The 21,380-nt window shown below is 36.7% G+C and overlaps 1 protein-coding gene and 1 long non-coding RNA gene across 4 annotated transcripts in view; one reads left to right on the plus strand and one right to left on the minus strand.

Moving 5' to 3' along the window:
• The window catches only part of LOC134137089 (uncharacterized), a 90,989-nt gene that overhangs the window by 27,502 nt on the left and 42,107 nt on the right, over positions 1-21,380 (minus strand). Inside the window, exon 5 of one of the 3 annotated variants that reach the window (XR_009957622.1) lies at positions 15,734-15,801. The exons of the other annotated variants lie outside the window; for them this stretch is intronic. This is a non-coding gene — a long non-coding RNA (uncharacterized LOC134137089). Of the gene's footprint in view, positions 1-15,733; positions 15,802-21,380 lie in introns of those variants that run through there. 3 annotated transcript variants of the gene reach the window in all.
• IGF1 (insulin like growth factor 1) overlaps positions 16,786-21,380 on the plus strand; it is a 73,461-nt gene continuing 68,866 nt past the window's right edge. Inside the window, exon 1 of the mRNA XM_062569588.1 lies at positions 16,786-16,938. The gene's annotated coding sequence lies outside the window, so the exon portion shown is untranslated. The remainder of the gene's footprint in view (positions 16,939-21,380) is intronic.

Raw genomic sequence — 21,380 nt, forward strand, 5'->3', positions numbered from 1 at the left:
CTGAGCAGTAAATGCTGTCTTTTTTAAGTGCTGATACTATAGATGCTATATGAGCTTACATATATACATATAGAGCTATATGTACTTACACTGTGTGCCATACAATAATAATATGTTTTAGTACATCCTGTATAATACTCATCTTCACAAAGACATACAGAATATAGAACAACTGCTAGTCACAAATAGCCTTATGGGGTAAGCATACATTACTATCATGATGCAACTACTTATGAGCAGTTGGAGATACACTTCAGAAATAATGTTCAGCCTTAGCTGTCATGTCCAATAAATATGTATTAATTATTATCAATTTATATGACAATAGTTTTTAAAGAGTCCAGTGAGGCACTGTGTAGGCCTACTGAAAACATAGCCCCTGTGTTCAAGAGCTTACAGTATAAAATAACTATCTGACCTATTTGTCATAATGATTCTGAGCCAGATATTCATAGGGATTTTCTTGTAAGTGGTGTTTTGATTGCACATTTCTCAAAAACACATATCTCTTCAAGATCTTCTAGGTAATACACTAGTAAAAGGAAATTTTACTCCCCCCTCTCCCTCTCCCTCTGAGCCTAGTAAGGGCCCAAGGGCTAATCAAAACCACTACAGGCCTTTTAGCAACTAATCTGAATTAATCAAATCATCCCTGCTGTTTTTTGTTAATGTTTGGACAATCTAGCTTCTCTGCAGTATGCTCTAGCAGCCTGAGTGCATGACAGGGAGCCAGAAACTCCTTGAGTTCTACTTCTGGCTCTGACAATGATTCTCTCTGCGGCTTTGGGCAAAGAATCATTGTTCTATAGTAAAATGCTTGTATTGGCAAGATGATGAACTACTGTGGATGATCTAATAAAATTTTTCCATCTTTAATTTCTATGATTCTGTAATGCTAACAGCCTAAGTTTTAGCCTCTTCATCCTAAGAGAGGAGATATGTATTTACCCAGTTCGCTAGCATGCTAAGAAGGATTAAAGTTTATACAGGACTGAAGCTACAATGCATAATTAGTATCTTTCTTAGTAGCTTGTGAACCACCAACACCTCTAAAGAGCACGTAACACAAGGTCAGATTTAATAGCCCCCTTTCCCCTCTGCTAATCATCCTAGCTTGGGCTTGCTGGAAAATTCTGCCTGTAATGATTCGGTGACCAACCTGTTCTGTTTTGACCTTGCTTCTCCAGAATGTTTCAGAAGGGTAGCGCAACCTCCAAATTAGCCAATAGTGGATTTTTTTCTTCTGCAAAAGGGAAGGGAAGAGGTTAAGTGCAATAGGGCAAAGTTCCTAGAGCGATGCTTCTGCCAAGGCATACAATGACACAGTCATTCTATGAACGCCTGCATTCCCCAGCTGTTAGAACCAGCTCAATTACACCCACTGGTTGCTGACTGAAGATAAAGACTGTTATGGATGACTCTAACTTGACCTAGGGAATGGACTAAAGCATAATAGCTCTAAGTCTGAGATAATCCAAAAAATTAAAAGCCACCTTGGGCTCTCTGACTTTCCCTAGATATGCAAAACATTGGCTAGACTGGAGAATCTAGCTGTCTTTGATGATACTTAAATGGCTTCCCAAGGCTATAAATTGAGAGAAACAATGATAAAGAGCATTATAAAAATGTTGAGATTTTTTTTGTTTGTTTGTTTGAGTTCTCATATAATATGTTGTGTCTGGAACTTCCTAATCAGAATTACTGTTTTCCATTTAAATGTTTGTCAATGGTTATTTGTAGGCTACTTTTTTGTTCTGGAGAAGTTTTTTTTGTTAGTTTCTGGAAATATCTATACCATTTCCCTCTTCTAACCCCTTTTCTGATTCCCTCCAATTTATTTTCCTCATTGTAAGTGCCCAGAGCATCTCTGCCCAAGTGCATCTTTTAGATATACCATCTCAGTTCCTTGCTATTCTGAAAATAATATTCCCCTAAACATCTCGTGTTTCTTTCTCCCACTCCTGTCATTATCTCATCTCTTAGTCAGGGAACTGCTTCATTCCTCAGCCACCCATCTTCTCCTCTTTGTCACTTTCATAAAAGCTCAGAATTTCAAAACCTCCAATCCCACCAACCATCATCAAGCAAAGGAATTTATTTCAATAATATTTTTTTAATTTCATCTGTTCCTACATCTAAGTCTCCTCTCTTTTCTATGCCTGTCTGTAAAACCTTTGTGGAAAGCAACATCCTTACTTTCAGTTTTCATTATACTTGCATAAGACTAATAATGCCATACCTCTGAAAATAATTACCAAAATTTCTGTGTCTAGGAAGAAATAAGACGTATTTTAAAATTAATGGTCCCACAAACATAATTAGCTTCATATTAGCTAAGCTGTTTTATTTGCTATCCAAAGAACACCAGTCATAGCAACCTTTGTTGTCTGCTGCTATGAACCCCATTCTGTCCTTTCAATATATGTGCATGAGTCAAAAGTGGGCATGGCTGATAATATGTAATATATAAAAAGTGATGATGATGATGATATATAATACAGTCTGCTTACCAGCTATGTAACACTGGAAGTGAGTATCACATGGAAGGAGAGAGCAGAGAAGAATAACCAGAGAGTATGTTTCAATGAAGGATCATTATCAGCAGCTCTGCCTAACACAGTTCCCAAGGAACTTATTATCTCGTTATCCTGCCACAGCTGGATGTATTATAACCTATTATCCAGCTACATCAAAAATTGCCTTCCTCACATCAGGCCATGTCCAGAAGCAAATATATGGAAATGATTGTTAATGAGTTATGTCAATGCTTGGCAGGGATTTCCCTCTCCTTGTTTTACTAGTTTATAGTGCTGTTCCCACAACTGCTTTTTTTCTTAATCTATATTCTTTGATAAAACATGTACCTTTGGTCCTTGGCTTCACTGCTGTACGTTCTACTGAGGTACATAAAACAAAAAGAAGGATGATGTTCCTTGCTTAAACAGTGGCAATATCTCTGCAGGACAGACAGGTAGCTAAGCATTCTACACTCTCCACAAGCAAAACAGGGGAGAGCGATACAGTGAATGTGGCATGGACCCCTATGCAGCTCAGTAACATTGCAGGGGGATATGCTGATCTACAAGATCACCAGGCCCTCAAACTGAGAGGGAAAAAGGAGGAGGGAATTGTGATTCAGCACTCTGTCCAAATTACAGTGCATTTGGAAGTTTTTAAACACATGGCAACAGTCAGAAAACTATGCTTTGCAATGATGTGACTATATATGAAAATACTAACAATATTAATGCATTGCTCTTATGAACTGGAATTCTGCCAAATTAATTATTCCTCCAAAAGAGATCTCATTGCCATACTTTTTAAATAGTTTTATAACTTCAGTCAATAGACACTTGCTATCCTAAATTACTTGATAACAACATGGCAAAATCATGAAAATTATATACAATTACTGTTATTTACACCACATATTGGTAGAGTTGTTGGATTAAGCAATCAGGCAAACTACAGAGAAATAGTTGGTTAACCGATTATCGTATTTTCTTAGAAATGAATGCATAAACCTCAAGACACACCACAGTTAAAAGTTATTTCAGTTACTGGCAAACAACTGAAAGACATCTAGAAACCTCTGGAAAAGGATACCCCTTCCCCCAGAAAAAATTTACTTCATGCAAGTCACAAGAAAGTTATTATCCAAGCTAGGTCACTGACAAGAGATGTTTTTAATGATCCCATTGAAATTATTAATGCATTTAACAATCACTTTGCAAACTATAATATTATATCCTGGGAGAATACTGAATCATGCTGGTTACTTGGATGAAGATCAAATAAGCTCAGGATGAAAAGATCAGACTCTGAGAAAGTTTGGAGCACTTTGTGATTAATAAAAATTAACTGTCAGAATTGTTTGATTTGCATTTAAATCCACAAAAGGGAACCTTGTGTTGACTGGATTTTACCACTTGGTTTAGAATCATACTATAACAAAGCACACCTCTGCACTCAAAAAATACAAGCATTAATGCACTAGAAGGACGAATCTAATATTATAGTTATACACAAATATGATACAGTAACCTTGCAGGCAGATGGTGTAGGACTGAAACCCCACTGAAGTCCACAAAATAGAACTTACTGTAACACTCTACTAATGCATATCTATTACAGCACTTTGCAGACAAGAAATCCTTGGTCTCTCTGTTTACTTTCCAAGTAGCTTAACGATGAATAGCATAAATCTCCTAAGTGATCATGTGATATTAAACAATTATGTGCATACAGATTTCTTGTGCTATCTTACAGCGCATGGAAGATTTGCAGCCTATTGTTCTGTTACATTCCTAATTGAATTGTAAAAGATCTCATTACATTTTAGATATGATACAGACAAGGAATATTTTTTTTTTGTGAAGAAATAAAAATGTAATCATTGTGAAAGAGGAAAATGCATGGAACAATTCTGTCAAGAATGGTTTGGTGATAGTGAATCCTCCTGGGGATGAGAGTATTGAGCTAAAATCTGAACACACTTTAGCTTACTTCTCACTTCCATTAAAATTCCCTTTTGTCTAATTACAGCATTGCTCCATAGCAGGAGATGACAGGGCTGCCTCATGTTCCATCTGGTGGAGCATCGTACTTCCTGTAATCCTAACAAGTAATATTCACCATTCTGGAAACTTTCTCCTCTGCTTAAATTTACCTGTTCTTGTATCTCTTATACCTGACCACAGTTCTAATCCAGGTTGGGTAGGTGGTGACAGAAAGACATTATTCATGCAATAGCATCCTGATAGCAATTCATTTCTCTTTATCACATGAGTTAGAGAATGTCTGTCAAGTATATATTGTCAGTGGTATTGCAGGACAAGAAATATTGTGACTGGAACCCTTTCTAGTAGAAATTACATGGAGTGGCTGGACCATGGAGAGTTCTCTAGACTCTCATTCCTCCAAGTGGTTCCTCAGGTAAAAAAAGAGACATTTTGGCATGAGGGACTTCAAGAATTTCATTTACTGTTGCCTGTCACAAACATATTTAGGCAGTAAATGAGTTATTTCTGTCTGGAATACAGAAGGGCCTAAACTAGAAAATTCAATTATTTAATTCTATGTATAAAAAAATACTTGAAAAATTTACAAAGTAAGATTTAATGTTGACCAGCTCTATCAAAGTATCAGTGGTAATAGCATCCTGTTCAAAGACAAAAAGCCTGTTGCAAAGAGGAACTGTTATTCAGCAGTTAATGAAACATATAGTTAAATGTACTACTGTACAGAGCTGCTACTTAATTATATACTAATTTTCTCTGCTGAAATGAGTCCTAAATTCATACTGCAAAAAACCCCAAAACTCACATATAAAAGAGAAAAGGTAAATCTTCAGTGCTACAGGTATTCCCCTCCTTCATGCATACATTTTCTATTCATTATCCATTCTTAAATTATAATGAATAATCAGAGATAATTATCACATTTCTATAATGACAGAGAACCTGCACACGCTAAGATAGTGGCATAATTTGATATTTATGAAATGCTTCTTTATTTATGAAGCATCTGTCTAGAAATTCAATTCCCCCCACTGCAGCTTTTCATTACAATTCTAAAGCAGATGAATAATGAACAAGATTCCTATCTAGGCTATTAAAATTTGAAAAACGAATACTCTTTGATGAATCCAAACCAATGCCTCACCCAGCTACTGTATGAAGTTCTCAGTATTTTCATTTATTTTTCTGTTTCCTATTTCAGTCAGAGAGGTTAAAATAGGGAAGCCAATATCTGGAAAAGAAACAAAATAAAAGAGGGACAGGGGAATGGGTGTGTGAAACATTAGGGAGGTTAAATAGCAAAAGGTTCAGATTACAGTGCATAAAGAGGCCAGAGGAATATTAAAAAAATATGAAGCTCATAATATTGGACAGAGGATTAAAAAAACCTAGAGAAGCAGCATAAGAATATATAGATGACAGCTGTGGGTGGGTGAAGAGAGAGAAAGAATAGGAAAGGCCTGATCTTGTTCCCACGGAAGTCAATGGCAAAACTCTCATCGACTTCAGTGGGAATTGGAGAGGCCCACAGTGAATGAAACTTCATCACCAGGAGGGAGGGAAAGGGAGGAGAGCTGGAATTAATAGAGAAATGAACAGGGGTAGGGAAAATAAAAACTGAGAACAGTAATCGAGGCCTGAGGTGACACAGTCAGAAGAATATCCATAGCCAAAACTATTAGGGAGCTGAAGGCCCTCAGCACATCACAGGACTGAGAGCCTGGCTGAGACTCAAACTCTAGAGCTCTTACTCCAACAAAATTCCTCTCAACTTTCCCAGTCAAAGATTGCAGAACTGCAATCCTCACATCATTATTGATTTTGGAAATAATCTTTACTAAATATCAGTCCTGTCACCTCTACTTCACAATAATCCAACATAAAAACTTCTGGGACATTTTGTCAGGTACGCTACTACTCATTGTGGGTAACATAAGGGTAGCTTCAAGAGGCTTCAAGTCATTACAAGCAGTGCAGGAACCGATGCCTATAGCTGAGGCTGCTCAATGCTTTTGAACTTATAACTCTGCTTTCAATTATGAAAAGTGTTAGTAAATTTTACCTACTCACTTTTACTGTGTCTTGTAATAGTTCATATTTTTCTTAAAGTCCTACTTCTATTTTTTCTCCCTCAGTTGCTTAACCTGAGCATACTCCAAAGCTCTCAGAAATCCAGAGGCAAATAAAAAGAACCTAAGTGTCAGTATTATGATATGGGTCTGGTGTTAAACCATGACTTTCCTGATCTTTGCGGTACATTGTCCTTAGAACACCAATTAACCTACCACCCTTGAATCTCATCATTTCTTCACTAGCTAGCAAAGATTTGTTAAACTCATTGGCAAAGTATGTGTATCCATTCCCCCCTAGTGGAAGATAAAAGCCCTCTGCTACTACAAATTACTTCATTAGCTCAAGTGTTAAACAGCTGTGTTACATATTTCAAGAACCCAGCCCCACTGAGAACCTGAGTGATCATCCACAAAATTTCATAGGATTGAAAGTTGGGTAGTTTTTTAGTCTAATTTTTGTTGTTTTGTTGTTACTGAAGTGACGATTGCTTTATGCAACTCTCTTGTGCATGTGTATTTGGATACAATCAAAGTACACAACCACACAGTTCTAAGTGAGGTAAGGCATAATTTAGTGCACAGTGCTCAGGACTGTTTAGTGAATGAGGATAGCTACCAGAGTCTTGCCACAAAGCATGTAATTAATGTGACAGGAACATGCAGGAGGTAGAAGGATGCCCTCAAGGTTACAGAAGTTAAAGCTTCCCTGGGGAAACTGGATTGCATCACAGCTTTTGCTGCAATTCTTAGAGTCTGCTGGGCGCGTCAAATAGTCTGAAGGTCTCTGAACTAGACAAAGTGGTTGGGGTTTTTTTTGTTGCCCAGTGTGAAACCACACAGCAGGCAGGCTGAGCTCTTGCTGCAGTAACCAACATCAGTTGCCCCAAAGAGTCTCAAGGTGACCTCTACTCTGCACTTAGATTCTTCTGTAATGCCAACTAATCCATTTCAGACCAGGTACCTTGACTGTTTTAGCTATAATCTGTGTCATAGTTCTGTGCATAAAATGTGATGATAATAGTCTCCACTGGACAGGACTGTCATAAACATAAAATCATTAATGTTTGTAAAGTGTTATGGAACAGACTAAAAGGGGACTGAAATGACGAGAGTAGGTCTTCATTTGAATTTAAACCAGAGTGTACTTCTAATACTGAGATTCTGTAACATCCAATTTCATTTTCCACCTCATCTTTCTGATGTGAATCAAACTCTGAGCTCCTGCACAATAACTTTTGCGGGAATACTAGGAAGGGATGATAGAAACACTGGTTTCTTTTGAAACTATGCCACAGTGTGGAAGGACCATGAGTAGAAACTTTCCAGTCAAGTCATTAGGCTCCAGGCAGCAGCAGGGCTGGATTATAAAGCTCTGAATCCTACTGCAGGTTTTTCTTTTCTTTCTTTTTTTTTTTTTTTTTTTTTTGAAGCTTGATTATTAGGAAAAAACAAAATAAGTATTCTCCGTATTGAGCACTGAGTGCTCACTCGTTTCCTCCCCCACTGATCCCTCATTCTCAGCTGTATGTCCTAACCTAGCCATTAGACTAAGTAATTATGCTCCCGATCCAGTGAAACTTGAATGCTTTTTTACACAGTGGAATGGTTGTTGAGCAGGAATTTGATTCCTCCACCAGGGAAAGAGAGAGAAATTAACTAAATCTGTATTTCAAGCACACCAAGTGAATGCTTAACCAGTACACTATTGCATCACCAAAATCACACTGCAGTACCTCAATTCTGCTTTGCTGCCTTCTCCACTAATCAAATTTGGAAAGAATAGTGTTCCCTGCTCTTTATTGGAGGCAAGAACTTAATTACTTCACCCAGAGTTATAGATAAGGCTTCCAGTCCGAAGTGCAAGAGTATGCATTCCTGTACCCTTGTAACCTTCAAAGACGGGAAGACATAAACTATGCTTTTGTCTTCAGTAATCCTCTATGTTCACCCCTGGACAGTGACCTACTCAACAAGGTGCATAGCCCTCTGAAATATCTTTACTCTCTCTTTACATCACATACAGAGTCTGTGCACCTCACTTCAGGGTTCTGGAATCTAAGGCTACATATTATTTTTGAACTAGCCCATTGGCACTAATACAAGGGCCCAGTAGAAATAACTCTGTGCACAGAAAAAGTTATATATTCAGGAACAGGTTTGGATGGCATATGATAAATAATGCATATGGTCATATGTCAGAAAATGAGACTTCGAAGAACTACTGAATAATGACCAATTCAATGAGCACCATTTGTCACAGCTATTAATGAGGTTGGAGTTCTGTAGGAAAAGTGAGATATGGTAATGTAATTAAAAGTAGTACATAATGAAAAGCAGTATCATACCACATTTATGAATAGAGAACAAATTTATGTTGAAACAGCCACTTTACTGTTTGCATTTCTTATTTTAGTAATATCCTTTAGGAAGGGATTTTTTTTTTATAAAGTCAGTTTAGATAAAGAGATAAAATTGTTGCAGGATTATATAAAGTTTAAAATGCAATATAGAATCCCTCTATATGGCTACTGACTAAGAAATGGAGAATACAATGCATTATTACCCGCAGATCTTTAGAAGTTGGCTTGGTTTCCAATTCTTTTTCTTTTTTTTTTTTTTTGACAATTCAAAACTCCATACAAATGACTCATTTATTACAATTAAAATACCTGTGATAAGGTGATGTAATACACTAATAGTCTCACCATTCTTACAGAACTGTTGAGAGGCCTAATGAATATATTGGCCTGGCCTTACTTTCCTTTCAAGGCTGTTTATTTACACAAATTGAATTTTTGATTGGTGCAAGGAAAAGGAACATACAAACTTGTCTAACATGTACAACAGGATTTGAAATGTTCCTATAAAACTACTATAACAGAAGAACACCACAACACTGCATATATAATGCTTTTAGATAATAACATCAGTACAGTATTATTATACAGCAATTGCATATGCATCCTATCCTAATGCTGTCACTCCCCAGGCTGTCATTTTCAAATCAAGGGTCAATAATTCCCGGTGGTCTTTATTAACTCTTTTTTTTTGAAAGACCAAAGCTTAAAGCTGAGCCCATGGGGTATTATCAGATGGGAAATATTAATTTAGTAAAGCATCTGAACATTTGGAGTAAATTTGAAAACAGAACCATCTGTTATATAAACTAATCCAATAGACTCCACACTTTGTATAACCAGCCGCTGTCAAGTACGACATTATGAAACCAAGTAATAAATCTTAATTCAAAAAATGTTTCTCCATTTGAAAGGTTTGAGAATTTATTTTTCCTTTCTTGTTTTAATGTAAGCTTGATGCAAGTTGGCAGAATTCTCTGACCTGCAGGGGGTCTAGTATTCACTTAGATCCCTATGGGAGGCTGTGGATGAAGTCTCACAGAGGTCAATTGCAAGGCAAATCCTATGATACATGCCTCTTTTGTGCATCAGCCACTTACTCTCATACACACCGTGTATAAGTTCCTGCGGCTGGTTTTGAGATTGGTAGCCCAAGGTGCAGAAATTCAAAACACAGATTGCACCTAGATTTTCTGAGACAAGTCAAAATAATGAAAAATATTTCCTGCAGCAAGGTTTAAATTAAGAGTTCAGGACTTCATTCATCCTGGGCTGTGATCCCTGGTAAAAAAGAAACAAACTACCTTTCCAATAGTTAGCATGTAAATACGATTGAGTCAGGTCAAGTTTCCCCCTTTTTCATAGTGAAGGCTCTGGCTTTATGTACTAGTCACCACCTAGTTTCTTACAAGATGCCAGAAATAATTCTGTTTATGGCAGCTGGTTGAACATGTTTAAGCTGATAATTCCTGCATCTAACTTATGTAAGTCTGCCCTTGCCGCCATCCAGCGACATAGCAGAGAACTCTTTTCCTTCTAGTCTTTGGATACGGCTTCCCTTCTTAAGTCATGTCACATCAAACTAGAAGAAGTTGGGTAAACTTCCTCCCTCCCCCTCTTCTTCCTTTCATACCAATTTTATCTTTTTTTTTTTTTTTTGTATCAATGTAACATCTAAAGAGGGAAATAACTGAGTGTCTATATATATATGTCTTCAGAAGAGAACAGAAGGACGCTAGGATTCCTTCCTAAGGTTAGAAAGGCTCCCAAACTAGGTGTGTTTTCTAAGTACAGAAGGAATTTAAACTTTTATTCCTAACTTTCCAATCCAAAATATAACCACAGTTGTCATATTACATCAAAAGAAAAAATCATATTTTTGGTAGCTGTTATAAAGATATTTTGCTTTCCTGATTTTTTTCCTCAGAACATATGAGCCATAGATTTGCCACCAGGCACAAACAACATTTGTATGTACTTAGTCAATTATGAACCCCCTGGAAAAACTGTGGATATTAGTACATGAGATACTGCAGATTCATCTGGGGTTTAGGCTGCTTTGGCTTAGTTCAGACTAAAGTGTGGTGATGGAAGCCAACGACTAAATTAAGCAAGAGAGCAAACTTTTCAAAGCACTGTGCAAACAAACAGTGAAAAGGGGAGAATGGTCAGAGGAAAAAAGCGGGGGTTAACCTATTATTTTCTCCTCATCTTTACATAAATAATAATATATTACTTCTCAAGGGATTCTGCTGCTTTCAGGCATCCCACCTGAAGGCTGAGATACAAATTGTTATGAGCAAAGGAGGCAGACTATATCCTATTGGATATATATTATTAAATATGTATAACTGAAAAATTCTATGAAATTTTAATAGCTCTTAATGGAAGAGGTGTACTGTCAGTGGACCTTCTTTATTTTTTCCTGTAAGTTCATTATTTCTCTGTATCTACTATAATCAAAGGCTGATTAATCTACTTCAGTATCAGTTTTATCCATTAATCACTCAGTCAGATTAATTCACTGTTCAAGATACTCTTTGGGAATACACCGTGCAATTCCTCTTCATGTAGGGGAACATTTACTGTTAGAGTAACACAACTGAGAGTCAATCTGTGTTAGTGACTAAGTGATTCAGAGTTATATTGTCTATCCATTTTTCAGCTCTGTACTTCACAGCTATACACTGAAGGGAGAATAGGCTCTGCAAAATGCAATAAAAATTTGTTTCACTAACCAAATAAATTCCTTTATATATTGTGGCAAGACAAATAAATAAACCTGGAGATTTACAGACAGCCACCTTGGCTGACATTTCACAGAGCTGGAGCCTTCAGCAATATTCTTTGCTTAACTCCATCCTTGCAAAGCCCTATCTTTTCTCCCAAAACCTCATTTCTCATCTCTCCCCTGCTCTCCCCTTTCAGGCCCACTTCCCAGTTTTCCCTTTCTTTTTCTTTCCAAGGTGTGATTGCTCTCTTTGCTCCCTGAAGTCTCCCTCTTGATTGTTTTGCTATGCTTTAATGAGTCCAAGCCTTCGCTCTACTCCAGAAATTGCATTTACCCTTTTTATTCCCAAGCACATCTGTCTCCTCCAAGCTTTCTCCCCTGCTCTGACCTTCCTGCTCTTCAAGATTTTTTTTTGCCAAGTTTATTTCCCCTCTGTCTTTCCAGTCTCTTTTTGCTTCTCTGACACTTTTTCTACTCTTATAGCACTAAAAAACGAACTTTTAATACTATCATACTATTATTCTTTTCTTTAATTTTTGATCAATGACATACTAAAAATTTTGATAACTCAGATTGATAAGCACAACACAACAGCAGTCATTGTCATAGTTTTTTTCACCTAGTATGAGCAGGAAAGATGGGGGTTTTTCAAAACTGATCCAATCTAGCAATCACTGAAAACAATGGAAACTTTCAAGACTCATTTATGATTTCTTATACTTAGTCAGAAATTCATGCGGAAATGTATTTCTCCATTTCATTTTAAATTTACAATTTCTAATTCAATAATGAAATATTCAAGAACTATCCAAATTCAGTGATGGATGCAACAATCCCCATTAATATAAAATCATTCAGATTTTATGACCTGGTATCATCTGTATGTTGATACTTAAAAGTCTCTCATCCTATAGATTTGCTATTTTTTCCATGTATATTGCAGCGTATGATAAAAAAATAATATTCCTCTGCCTCTACCATTCCTGCCTTGTCCTTCACTGATGGACATTATTGAAAAAAGTATGTGAAAGCTTTAAATATTTGGTGAGTAAAATTGACATATCACAGGGTATTTGCAGTTACCTCACATTCTACTTTTCTGCTTACAAAAGAATTGATTTGTTTTGGAGGAGAGGAGGTTCTTCCCTATTGCTACTAAACACTTTGCCACTTACTTTGCTAGAGGCAGGATTAGAATGTAGGCCAACACAATAGATATTTCTTATTTTAATTCATTGCTTTTCTGGTGCTTTATGCTACATTCCTTAGCAAAGCAAAACTTCTACTGACTTCCTGTACTAGGTCCATTATTATTATTTAGCAGATTGACAGAACCACAGTGGTACCAACTATTACTACTGGCAAACAACATTTGAATTCATCTTCCCCTTATTCACAGGATGACTCATTCTGTGTCATACACACTTCATTTTTGATTTATGTAAGACATATATTTTAACATCCTTTCTGGGACTCTCAATTATTTAATCTATTTTTGTCATTCTATTCATTCGCTTTTTCAAGTCATTTTGCATTAATAATCAGTCTCCATTCTTCTTCATTATTTAGTATTATTTGGTATAATGGAGTGTGTGCCAACTAAGACTTCTGGATGAGTCTTTTGGATGACTGACACATTTACTGATGAAAGTTAAAACATATAAAACTTCAGACAGTAAAAAAAGCAACATATTTGTAGAAGTACTGTCTAGTTTTGAACATCATGATTGTGACTCGAGCCAAGTTAGTAATAACAGTATGCTTTTCCCAGCTATTTGTATCCATAAAAGAGATGAATATTTTCTCCTCAACAAGTCAATACTGTGAACTAGAAATGTAGCTCTCCTATGTATTTGAAATACCTTTTCAAGTATATCACGGGAGGATGGGAAGCATTTCTTTAGAAGAAGCCTTATCTATTAAAAGATCATATTTACCATCTCATTTATCAGTTAATCAATATATGTGGTCTGTTCTGCCTATAGGACCATGGGCAGCATCACAATTCAAGAGGACTGAAGAATGTTCAATGGTTTCAGACCTTTTCTTCATAGATCCCATATGTTGAGTCTCATAAACAATTCAATGTCAAGATAACTGCCAAAACCTTCTCATTGGCCAGAAGAGAAAAAAACATAGGCTTCTTCCAATCAGCTACCATAATCACACATCACTTCTACCTGTATCTTCACTGATTCCTCATAACCTCAAGTACAGGAAAAAGTTGAGTCTAAATTCTCATGCACTGTGGTTCACAAAACAATATTTTTCCTTATCAATAATATTTTCTGTTTTTCTCAGCTATGCAAACCATGACATGTTATGCAGATGTAAAACTAACTTTGGATTATGTGCGAAATCTCTATTTCTTGAAAGTGATTACACAGAATCACAGAAAAATTACAACTGGAAAGGATATTGTCGACTGCAACACCCCTGCTCTAACCAGGATTAAGTACAGCAAGTTGCTCACGGCCATGTCCTGTTGGGTTGTGAATGTCCCCAAAGGAGAAAGACTCCACAACCTCTCTGGACAACCTGTTTCAGTGTTTGATCACCCTCACCATAAAAAAGCTTTTTCTTATGTTTCAGTGGAATTTCCTGTTTCAGTTTGTGCCCACTGCCTCTTGCCCTTTCACACGACACCACTGAGCAGAGTCTGGATCTCTCTTCTTTACTCCCTCCCATCAGGTGGTTATACAAAGTGATTAAATCCCCCAAGCCTTCTCTTCCTGAGGCCAAACAGACTCTCCTCTTATCTCACCTGCTCCAATCCCTTAACCATCTTTGTGGATTTTGCTCCAGTAGGGTTATGTCTCTCATGTGCCCTGCAGCCAGGACTGGACACAGAGCACTCCACATGTGGTTTCCCCAGGATTGAGGAGAGGGGAAGGATCACTTTCCATGATCTGCTGGCAGCACTCTGCCTCGTAACACCTAGCATGCTGTTGGCCTTCTGGCTGCAAGGGCCCATTCCTGGCTCATCGTCATCTTGTCTGACAGGACCCTCAGAGCCCTTTCTGCAATGCTGCTTTTCCAGTCAGTGGGCCCCTGCCTGTACAGGTGCATGAGCTTATTCCCTCCCAGGTTCCAGACTTTGCATTTCCCTGTTTTCAGTTTCATGAGGTTCCTCTTGGTCCAGTTTATTTGAATGGCAGCACAACCATCTGGTTTATCCACTACTTTTCCCAACTTTGTATTATCAGTAAACCGGCTGAAGGTGCATTGTGTCCCATCATCCATGGCATTAGTGAAGATGTTGAATAGTATTGGCATTGGTATCAACCCCTGGAATAAACCAATAGTTACTGGCCTCCAGCTGGATTTTGAGCTTTTGCTCTTCAAGCTCAGCAGTTCACCCAGTGAAATGGACTATTTAACTAGTCCATACTTCATCAGCTGTCTATGAGGATGTTATGGGAGACAGTATTGAAAGACTTGCTAAAATCAAGATAAACTGTATCAGCTATTCTCTGTTTACTCACCAAGGTATTCATTTCATTATAGAAGGCTAGCCTATAGGTCAAGCGGGGGTTCTCCTTCATAAACCCATGTTGATGACTCCCAGTCACCTTCTTGTCCTTATAATATTTGGAATTGTTTCCAGGAGGATTTGGTATATCACCTTCTCAGGAATCAAGGTGAAGCTGATCAGTGTGTAGTTTGCTGGATCCTCCTTCTTGCTCTTCTTGAAGATAGGTGTGACACATGCTTTCTTCAGTCCTCAGTAAACTCCTCTGACTGCCACGACATTTCAAAGATACTGAGATTAGCCTTGCAATGAGATAGGCTAGCTATCAGCACTTAGATGATAATTTCCTCAGAGAGAATATAAGATATTCAGAAAACTCTATCAAAGCATTCCTGTAGGTATTTGATACACTTACATCAAAAACCAAGCTTGAATAGTGTGATAGATTTATTCTCAGGTTTACATTTCCAGTATAAAGAATTTAAATCTACTTAAGGAGATTCTTTTACTGGCCTTTCTCAGCAGTGATAGTAATGAATTATTGTTCTTACTCTTCTCAAGAAGATGAGAGTAGCACCACAGTCCCAGTCATGAAGCAAAGGCTGAACGAAGTTCACCCACTAAAGATGTGTCATTTATTTTAAAAAGTCTGCAGTAGGAAAAGATTAAGTATGTAAGTGGTCAACAAGTGATAAAGCCAGTTTGGCTCCTATGGGTTAAATGTTAAGACGACTAAGCAAATTATTGAACATCATGTTAGCAAACTTCCACTTTTTCATCCAGAAATAGTATAGTTGGAAGGAGTAGCTGTACTCTGGTCTGTGATCCTCATTATAGCAATGCTGGCCATTATTGCAGATTGCTATTTGGCATGAATAAGACAGTTCTCTCATACACCCTAAAATATCTATAACAAGGTGTTAAATTCCCAAACCAAAGGAGTATCATTCTTCTTTGACATAAACCTGTACTGACACCTAGAAGAGGCTGGCAAATCCTTCATTGTTTGGCTAATACATGCATCTCAAAGATCTATATACTGTGAGCACAGCCAAATATTTTTCTAAGACATTAACAGTGATATTTTCAGCATAGCTGATGTCTAGCTCCTGCATATGTATACCATGTCACTGTTTCCCATACCTATATATCTGTTCATTCTCTGGCTGCTTCCACAACTTGAATTTAAAAACCATTAATCACTCTGGTGACATTGGGGAAAACAACAGTGATACACAATACTTTCCTCAGTTAGTGTGGTGGTGTGCAGAGGTAGAAATGTCAAGGAATGTCTGGCTAAGACACAGCTCTATGTCAACATAATGAATTGCTCTATCAGGCCACAGACAGAGTCATTGCAAGTCCCAGTCTGTCCTCTGAGCTTGGGAGGAGAGATTTCATACCTTTTATGGTAATGACATTAAACATTATACATGGTATGGCTCATGCAGTTCAATAATAGCCCCTCCAAATGATATGGCGCATTTCACTGTCAGCAACAAAATTTTCTTTATTCTCCTACATAGGTGTGTCAGCCACAGTGCCAACCTCCATACCAGCTAGACAGAATTATTTTGAGTAAATCTGGATCACAGAAGAGCAGTTCTACGGTAGCCTTTTTCTTTTCTTTTTTTATTGTTTTGACAGGAGGAGGGAGAAAAAGGGAAAATTTTCCAATTTTTCTAGGGAAGTAAGTCTCACAAGAATTGTTGTTCTTCAGTTAAACAATGGGCATCAGACATCACTATATAGCTAAGTAATTTAATAAGGGATACAGAACAAAAAGGTGAGTTTCAGAATTTTCGTTTCATTTTTTTGTTCTGTTTTTTTTACTGTGCAATTCAATAATTTTTATTAACAGCTTCAATTTACCTGTCTGTAAATTGAAGATAATAATTAGAGATGTTTGAAAAGGTCTGAATGAGGATTAGATATGGTAAGGTTAAACAGTACAAATATAAATTTTATTAATTACAATTTGTAAAAAGCTATGAGATCCTTTATTGAAGGAGCTATAGCCATGAAAACTACTTTTCTGCTATAGCTCTCTTCAAAAGGATACTTTTTTTATCAATAGAATACAATATTCTTATGCATATCTTATTTCCATTAATTACATAGCCAGAATATATCTTTATGCCATATACGTCAAGCTATTCCAGAACACAGGGCACAGAATTGCCAGATTATTTCCTGCTCAAATAAACAAATCTTCTAAAAAATATGTCTGATCTTTATTTTAATATTGCTAATGGTAGAGAATCCTACTGCTCCAGGTTAGTTGTTCCCAGTCTGTCTATAAGGGCAAGTATGACTCTTTTTTATTTTCCATTATGAAATATGAAAAAACTTCATATGCAAAAACTTCCTATATGGAAAATCAAGCATTGAAAGAATAAGTGATAGGAAATTATAAATACTCTTTCTCTCAGGAAGTCACTCTGTGCTGTTAATTTCTTGCAGTAGCCCTACTACTCAATAAAGTAGTAAGGACATTCTCTTTCAGTCACTTTTTTAGGCACTATATCCTCTTTCTTATTTTAATTCAGTGATTCTAGTAATCCATTAAAATGCCTCACCATTAACAAGAAGTACCTGGAAGTATCTATTTTTATGAATTACTGTATTTGCACAGAAATTAACTTGCTTTATAAATTCTATCAGGTATAACGTTTTTCAGATTATTTACGATACCTTTCAGTAACGACTCTGACACATTATCAAGTTGCCCAACAAATTATCATGGATCAAGTGATCTTCACTGCCTGCCTGTTCACTCTTAGAAGCAAATGGAAAGTACTGTGAGTTAACTTAGTCCACAAGGAAGACAGCTTTAACTGAGACACATCCTTGCCATGCTACAAGCTAAGAACAACAATTCACATTTGCCACAGCTCAGCAGACACATGATAACACATTAACAGATCATAACCTGACCCAGAATTGAGGACAATAGGGTAGCAACAGCAATACTTAGCTGTGAAAAAAATAGAAGGTTTTCACTGCTGATCTATTTTTGCATCTTCTGGGATATTATGGGGGAAGGAGGGTGGCTAGGTGTCACTCAAGATCTCTAATTATCTAAAAGTGAGTAACTAACTAGTAACCTAAACTGACTTCTAGAGTACAGAAAAGCCAACATTTATGCAATATAAATATACTCATCTTACAAAGAATGCATATATATAGTTTCTATGATTCATATACACTGTTTATTTATTCATTGGTGACCAAACACCGCTTCTAAAGACATTCACTCTGTTTTCCCCAATTCCTTTTCTTCCAGACATTTAATATAAGTCTTAATGTTGAGGTCTTATTGAACTACAGTATCACTATGATCACTTTACATACAGTATCACTGTATGTAAAGAGTTCCCCATAATGCAGCATATTCTGTACATTATCAAGATGACGCTAGCAAAACATAAGCTAACAAACATGTAAAGTGTTTTAAAGAGAGAAATTTCATATATTTCAAGATCACCAAACCAGTTCAATTAATTCTGAATACTTCTTTACTAATTTGAGGGGATTCTAAAAGTATTAAAGTTCTTAAATTCTGTTTGTCTAAAATTTCACACAGTGGTAGGTTAAATCTTTTCAATGGTTTCAGGATTAGCCTTAGCTTTTAAAGCTCATACAAGGGAAAGTTCTATAGTCCTTTCATCTGAAATCTTATTTTCTTTAGGATTATAAGATAATGCATCTGGAACAACATTCATTCATCCAGGTTTGTGGTTTATCTGAAAGTCAGTCCAAATTCCTGTACTTGCAAATGACATCTGGCTAAACATGCACTTGGGTCAAGTTTAGACCTCAGCCACTATAAAAGGCTGTGGTTAGATAGCATGCTAAACTTGACACCTCCCAAACAGAGTACATGCTCTGTACACACCAGCACAACAAACTAAACATTCTTTTTTTTACCCTGTGGCTCAACATTTTCTTTCAACAGCCTTCAAGATTTATTGTCAAAACCTTTTTGAGTATTTGTATGGTGCTTTCCATGAGAACTTATGCGAAAAATATTCAAACCTACATCTGTTGCTTTCTAGTGTTGTTGAAATTATAAATCAAAATTCCAGAGTTTTAACCATTGGTTCCCAAAGGCAAAAACATGGTGCACAATTTGAACAGGCAATTAATTTAAGAAAGGGGAAAAAATCAACAAATTTAACAGTATAGGATATTGTTAAACTTCAGATACTTCAGTGTGAAGGATCCTTCACACTTCAGAATGTCTGTAAATCCAAAATCAACTAAGGTTTAACTGTAGTTTAGTCAAGTTATAACAAAACAAGGGAGCTGCAGATCTGCTTGCATCAGCTGTTTCAGCTGAGTTCTTGGTGACAAGCCTTAGCCTTTTTCATCCTTGTTATCCATTTTCTTGCATGGAGGAGTAGTGGCCTTCTTGCGTTATTATTTTTTTTGGAGCTGAATGAGAGACCCACTTTCATCTCACAATTCCTCCAGGGCCAAGGGCTGGCCAGCCTAGCTTACATTTTTAAGGGGTCACATAGAAGAATGACTCCTTTTGTATCAGCGAAGCTGGTAAATCTCTTTCTAGTCTTTCTACGTCTAACATCATTCCAGAATTGAAAAGCAAAAGATGGATATAAGTTTAAAGAAAAGCAATTCCAGTTTTCTCATCTATTTAATGACCTCTCTCTGCTGATTATAATAATATTCTGTTGAGTGAAGACCATAAGAAATTAAAAGAGACTATTATATCTGTTTAAAATGCGGAAGTTATACTTCCAGTGAACACCTAAACTATTATGTGAGGTATTGTTGTTCATTTGTTAGATGGGTATTTTTCTTTTAGGTTAGCCTTGATTAATACTTCAGCAAGACATTGAAGACAAATTATACTGTTTTAAGGCCACATACAAATACAGTCCTCGCTGTTATTCTTCCTAGACTAATTACATCACTGATGCCACATCTCAGTATTTCCCCTTTATCTCCCAGAATTTCAGGCATCACTTCTTCAGTTGTCATACCACACAAATCTATCCTCCATTAGCCTTTCAGCATTTTAATAGTAACTCTGAATACTTTTGCTGACACAAGTTATCAGCTATGGCATCCAATGACTAGACATTTCTAACTGTTTAATTAGAACAAAAGCATCTCCAAGAAAAAGTTCTTGAAACAGTAAACTGCCTCTCTATTTACCATCTTCCACCTAAAGTTTACTATCTCAGATGCTCAAGATCATTGCAGCTGGTAAACAGGCAGAAAGCAGTGGGAAGCAGAATTTATGCTAAAGAAGGCAGACAATCTATGGAAGCATGCAATAATAAAAACACAGAAGAGAAGAACATGTAACACAGGTGAATTACAAATAAGAAAAAATACTTGGTATCCTGAAAAATGAAGACAAAGAGAAAACAGAAAATGAGATAGCAAGAGAGAAAAGAAGTGCAACATGCCCCTTAGAGGAAGAGTAGAGGAGAAAAGTTAGATAAGCATTTGATTTAGTATTTTTGAAACATCTGATTCAGCTTGACTTTGAACACTTCTCAAGGTATTTGAGAATTTCTGCCTCTAAAAACGTGCTTGTATTTTGAACATATGTATTTGTATTCCTTGTACATTCTCTGCTTACTCTTATTACTGTTTTTTAGATGGCCCTTTATCTTCTTGTATTTACAGCTCTTTCATATTCCTTTTCCCCAGAGTATCTTTTTAACTGTCTACTGTCCCTTCAGCTCCAAACTGAAAGTAATACCTACACTGTTAATAGCTTAGCTATGATCTTACAATTACTTCCAGCTGTTTGTCCAGGACACATACTTTCTAGAACTATAGGTTGCTTTCTCATTTTTCTAATTGTCAGATACGGAAAACCCTATAATTCCAAACAACAGTATTGTAATTCTTTCACTAACCAGGTCGCCTTTTGTTTTCACATAATTTCCACAGAGCCTTCCCTTACATTCTTAAGTGAAAGCTCCACACTTAACGTTTGTGCTCATTAAAGATTTCCTAGTTTTTAATGGGAGTTGGGGCAATTCCCATTTATTACAGTTTATAGTACATATTATTTGGGCAATACTGCAAATGCAGTTCCGCATTCCAATAAAGACTATCCAGGTAGTGTCAATGAGAATCAAGCCTTACCCTCCACTTTCCCAGCAAAGTTCTCTTAAAGTTCCCCGTTTTGCTGGATGCAAAATAAATTGTTTTCTGAATGCACCATTTCTAGATAATTATTCTCTA

The sequence above is a fragment of the Rhea pennata genome, chromosome 1, assembly GCF_028389875.1.
Source record: "Rhea pennata isolate bPtePen1 chromosome 1, bPtePen1.pri, whole genome shotgun sequence".
In the NCBI taxonomy this organism is placed as follows: Eukaryota; Metazoa; Chordata; class Aves; order Rheiformes; family Rheidae; genus Rhea; species Rhea pennata.